Here is a 5837-nt window from a genome sequence, read left to right on the forward strand (position 1 = left end):
GCACGTGTGTGAGGATCCTGTGTTCAAGGGTGAGCAAGAGAAGTTGTCAGGCTCAGTTAATTAACGTACTGCAGAGAAGGTCATTAATCCAGTCATGGGCCAGTGTCTCCATGATTCAGTCGAAGTCCAAAGATTTCACTGGGAATCAAGCTTCAGCATGAGTTATCTGGGGACAAATATGTCCAGACATGTTCCTTTGGTTTTTGGTGTTTATATGTTGCCCAAATGTCACCCTTTACATTGGTCTAATGTTTTGGGGGTCTGACTCATGCTCCACTCTGGACCATCAACCTCACATCTGCTTTATCATCTGACTTCAGCCTGGTTGGCATCCGGTGACAGCTGACCCTGTTAAACAACTGAGAGGGCGGGCTTGCTGCTTCCCATGCCATCACATGTGGGTGACATCACCCCCACTGTGGAGATATACTCAGCTTGGAGCCCCCCCCCCCCACGGTGGCCCTTTCTTCCCCCTATGTGGCTCCACTTTCCTCGTCTTCTAGCACAAGCAGGGAGCCTGTGCATGCATCTTCTGGCTGTATTTGTGCAAAGCTGTGGTGGCTTAGGGAACAAGTATAGAGTGAGCCATTGTCTGGGCGCTGGGGATACCAAAACAAACAGCATAGGTGGAGACCAGGGAGGTTCACAATCTACCGAGGGTAGGAGAACCCAGCAACAAACAACACAGTGTCTAACATGGCAGCGAGTAGAGTTAACTTCTATGAAGAATTATCAGCATAGGAAGATGAGCAATTTGGGTGATCTTTGTAGGCGTGTCTCTTTGCGAGGTTGCTGGTTTCTCAGGTGGCCAGCGTTCCAGGTGTCTATTGATGTATCTATGTCCATTCTTCCTTGACCCATCAGCCTATCCCTTAGCAGACTAGGCTTTTCACACCCAGGGGCCATTTATCTATTTCCCACTTGTCAGGAAAAATAATTTCCTCATCTTTTGTAGCCAGGATGAAATTCCATTCCCTCCCATGTGCCCGAGGTGCCCAGTTCCTCCAGTAAATCCCATCAAGCCACCTAGCATGAAAAGAGAAGTGACATTCTAGCTGCCAGCCAGACCATTCCCCAGGCCCCACTCTTCAGGAGCGCAAGCTCTCCCTCAGAGGAATGAGAGTTCTGGTCCTCAAGTGTGGCTCAACTAAGGATATATTTCCTGCAAGAATGTGCTACTGAGTGGAGTTCTCTCTTCTGGGGAATTAAGAGCCCTACATAATACAAGCGCCTTAATGCCTTGCCACGTAAGTGAGAAAACACCGGGTTAGTAGGTTTGTGTTTCTAACACAACCACAGACATACACTTCACATAATTTATTATTGAAACGGGGCCCTTTGATATCATCAAATGCTAAACTGATCCTTGGGAAAGAGGCAAAGCAAAGACATCCAGGCTAACGTCCCTCTGGACCTGGCATTCTGACTTTGGATTTTGCTTCTTTTAATTGCCAGCTGTGGCGCAGTAGAAAAATCATGCCCTTGTAAAAAATGGGTTTAACATTAGCTAGCCTTGTCCTTTTGGTGTGCCGAGAGCTCAGCTCAGCCTCACTGGAGAGTTTTCTACCTGGCAGAATGGCTAATTCTCCTGAGAACTGGTACAGACCATTGTCATACTGCCCAGTTTGCTCTGGGGTGTTGGGACTCAGGGAGGAAGGTTAAACAGCTCACCAAGGATCAGACCACGTATCGAGGAAGGACAGAAGTGGGCGTTGAAGCCCTGTGAGGTTCTGGGGTCTGTGATTCCAGTCGTGGGGGACACCTCATGGCTGTTATGACTGCAGCTGTGTGTTGCGCATTGAAGACTCATGTGATTGGAAAGTGTTGCTAGGTGATCGCGCCAGGGTGCAAGCGTCGGAGTGTGCTTATGCGGAGTGTGCTTACGCCCACCTAGGCAGTGCAGCTCAACCCTGAAAAGATGTACCCAGCTGCTGCTGGGGCAGCACAGTGGATAAGCAGAAGTCACAGTCTCTAAGATGACGAATCAATGCATCGTGTAGCAACGTAGGCACTGGTGACAGCCATCTGTCTTCTTGTCAAGTATTGCGACTGCCTATAAGTGTCTTATGCCTGGCAGTGTTGTGAGTGTGTGTTCTCCAGACTTACCATAAACACCTGAGTCCTACCCAGTGCTTTGGAGCATTATCAAATGGCAGAAAGTTTTCAGCCCTGTTATCCCACTCTGGGACCTGGTTATATACACTGCTGTTTGTTGACCTGAACCTGCCGCGTGGCTTTGCAAGATCTGGGTGGCTGATAACTTCATTTGGGAAGAGTCTTGCTGAGTAGCCCTGGCTAGCTTGGAACACCCTGTGTAGCCCAGGCTGGCCCTTGACTTGCAATGGTCCTCCTGTCTCTCCAGGATACTGGGATTTGAGGTATTCAGCACCACGTTCTGTCCATGGGACTTGCATCTGCGGGTCTTTCTCTGTGTTTGTAGGATGTGTATTGATTGGTTTAGGGCCCAGGAGTCGGGCAGCAGCAGAAGTTGATGGAGTTGGACTGTGTGTGGAACGTTGGATTTGTCTCAAGTGCAAACACTTCTGGTACTTCTAACCTGGGCACACACTGCCCTCTGTCAGCAGCTTCTGGTACTGCACCTACCTCGGCCCTGAGAAAAAGATTACAAAGAAGCTGTGGGGGATAAACCCGGGTCAGCCCAGTGCCTCTCTGGGGGAGGAGCTGCTTAGCTCCCTGGCATGCCGAGACTGCTCCCAAACACTGAGTTACCAGGGCCCTGTCTCCTGTCTCCCCCTCCCCCTCCTCTCCTCTCACGGAAGGAGAAAGGAGGCAGCCTCCTCTTTCTGAACCTCCCCACCTTCAGTAGCTAGCTGTTCTTTCACAGGGCTTTTCCTCAGGTGTCTGAGAACATCCCTGTTGTATCAGAGGTCCTGGGAGTATGGGAGGTCTGTCACTCAGCAACACTCCCTCCTCTAAGCCCCACTGGCATCTCAAGCAAGCCCCAGCCTTGGCTACAAGGGCGACCTTTGAATAACTGTCTTTCAAAGCAGGTGAACCAGCACTGCACAACTGCACATAGACAATCTTGGAAGGCTTCCTGGAGGAGGATGTGGAAGGGTACTCCGTAGGTTCCCCAGGACTCCATTGCCTTAAATGCCTTCAGGGTGACTGGGGATGATTTTGCATTGCCTGTCTCTGTATTCCTCTTTGGCAGATCCTTTCAGCACCAGCAGGGGGCTGGGGTGTCATCCCTATCTCCTCCAGCCTCAGGGTAGCATCCACTCCACATCCCATCTTGCTGTGGGTCTCCCTTAGGAGGCCCATGGTCCTAACCTCATATTTCCTACCGTCCGTCCCCACAAGGGTTTTAGATTTAGATCTCTGAGGTTCCAGGTCCTTCCGGCTGTAACTATAGACGAAGCAGCAGAGATGAAAGCCATCTCAGGACAGGATCTGCAGTGTCCCGGGGCTGGAAGGACACACCACAGCCAACCAGCAGTGCATTTCATTTCTGGCTTTGTTTCTTTGCTACGCATGACTGACCGGGGCGACTCAGTCTGTCTACCTTTGTTGTCTCTTTATTTTAACAATGGGGAGAAGGGGAAAGGATTGGCGTGAGGGTGAATGAGTTAAAATGGTCGAAGTGCTGATTCCAGTGACTGGCGCCTGTAAGCCGTGGATAAGCAGTTGCTCCGTGCTTCACCGAGATGTGCCTACCAGGCTAGCCACATTCCAGCCCTGCTCCGTACAGCTCTCACCGGGTTCTTCTCGGATCCCAGAAGGCTCTTTCCCATGGCTGCAGGCTCCTGCGAGCACTATGCTTGTTCCACACTACCCTCTGCTCTTCCTCATGACCTGGAAAACAAGTGTGCCCCAGTCCTGACCTCACTGCTTCCAGTTTCCTGGCTCCCTGGTGGCCGCTGTTCTCCCCTCTTGGCTCTCCTGGCTCCTGGCTCATTTTACAAAGCCCCCTTCTAATCTGGCAGTGGGCATTGTGACTTGTGGCCAGCCATCAAACCCTGCTTGCCTTCTTGGGACCCCTGGTCACCAGGGAAGTGAGGATTTGGCTTCCTGGTACCCACCCTCCCTGCCACTGTGAGGGAAGGGTGAGTAGAGCATTCTAGCTACGGAGGGAGAAGATGATGTTGTGGCTCTGAGCTCCAGTGGCTGACAGCTAGCAGCTCCTAACCACTGCTTGCTCCAGTCTCCAGTTCTATGACCAGTCTGCGTCTGTGGGGATAGGGCTCAGGCAGGACATTTCCGGAAGTCAGCAGGTGGCCTGTCCCTCAGTCTCTGGCTGGGCAGCATGCGGATATTTGTGTTGATGAGCTTCAAGGGCTTGGTTGGCAGTCTGTCACCAGCCGTGGTGTGCAGCCCCTTTCTTCAGTCTCCGCTCCTCACTGAGCAGCTTTTTCAGACTCTATCTTCCCTCAACACCCTTCATTCCCACCCCCCTTGATATCCTACCTCTGTGTCTCTTCCTCCCAATCACCACCTTCTCTGGTGTTACCTGGTGCCCAGTACCTTGGTCCTACCCAGTGGTGTCTCCCAAGCTCCCACCCTCTCCCTAATTCTATCTCCGGGGTCTGGTAGGCTCAGTTATAATGTTGACCCAGAAAGGGGGCTGGCCATTCCCTCTATACCCGAGGCACGTCCCACCATGGTCCTGACCCACCACTGTAGCATCTCCCTAGGGATGAGATGGGGCATGGCTCCTCCTTCCTGTTTGGACAGAGATGGTGGGAGACAGAAAACATGTCATTAGTGATGACTTGGCTTAATTACAGCCCTCAGCAGAGCCAGGCTTGTTTACTCTGCAAATGTGCAGAGGAAGAGCTGGATCAGGCACCGGGCTTCATGATCAAAAGATTAAGGTGCTCTCCCTCCCCCAACCCTTTTGTTCTTTTTGAAAAAGAACCACACCACAGAGAAGGACAGAGTCAAAAAATATCTTACACACATCTCCTAGAAGTGGCTGAGGCCAGAGGAGTTCTGGGACAAAGAGATAGATGAACCCGTTTCTGAGCAGGGGTGGGGGAAGGCTGTGGTATTTTGGAACAAGCGAGGGAAGAAACCTCTTCTTTCTTAGAGCAAGACTGCGCTTGCCTGGACATACCTGAGAGCACGTGAGCGGGAGGAAAAGACCTGTGATGACTGGGAGGGGGTAGGCAGGGCTGCTCGGGCCTCAGAGAACTTTTAAAGAAGACAGGAGAAAGAGAGCCAGAGTGCTTGGTCTCTAGTAAAGACTAAGTAACTGTCAAGTGGTTGCCATCATGAGTTAGAAGTAAGAGATGAGCTGGGGCAGCAGCTTAGTGAGCCCAAGGCAAGATTTGCTGAAGCTAAAGGATTATCCAGGCTGGGAATATAAAAAAAAGAGTCCACAGAAGCTGAGTCTCGGGGCAGAGCTCCTGAGCCATAGCCTGAGTGAGTTAGGTTGAGCATTCTGTCACAGGCACGGTGCTCAGTGACGTCTGAATCAGGTGGTCACCACGGTCAAGGTTCGTGTTTCTCATTGCCGAGCGAGTGCAAAGTGTATCGTCCCTATACTTCTACTTACATTAATAGGCAGCAAGGAAGTAGAACCCAGAGGCCATCCCTTTTACTGTCTCACAGAATCTTCCCCATGGAAAGACTTCTCTACACACTTCCTTCAAGAGCCGAGGGCCTTCCTCAGCATGTGAGTGGGGATGTTCTGGTGATGAACACTGAGGACTTCCCAGGGAATAGCCCTGAAAGTCCAACATCCTTGATAATGCTAACTACACAGGGTTTACCCTACAAAACAGTATCGAGGCAGTCCTGGCTGCCTCCATCTGTGCCGGTCCCTCCTCCCACTGCTTAGAAACAGAGTTCCTGATTACTGTTTCCCTCCCCCT

This window comes from Mus caroli, unplaced genomic scaffold (genome assembly GCF_978045245.1).
Source record: "Mus caroli unplaced genomic scaffold, Mus_caroli_1 scaffold_16, whole genome shotgun sequence".
Taxonomy (NCBI): domain Eukaryota; kingdom Metazoa; phylum Chordata; class Mammalia; order Rodentia; family Muridae; genus Mus; species Mus caroli.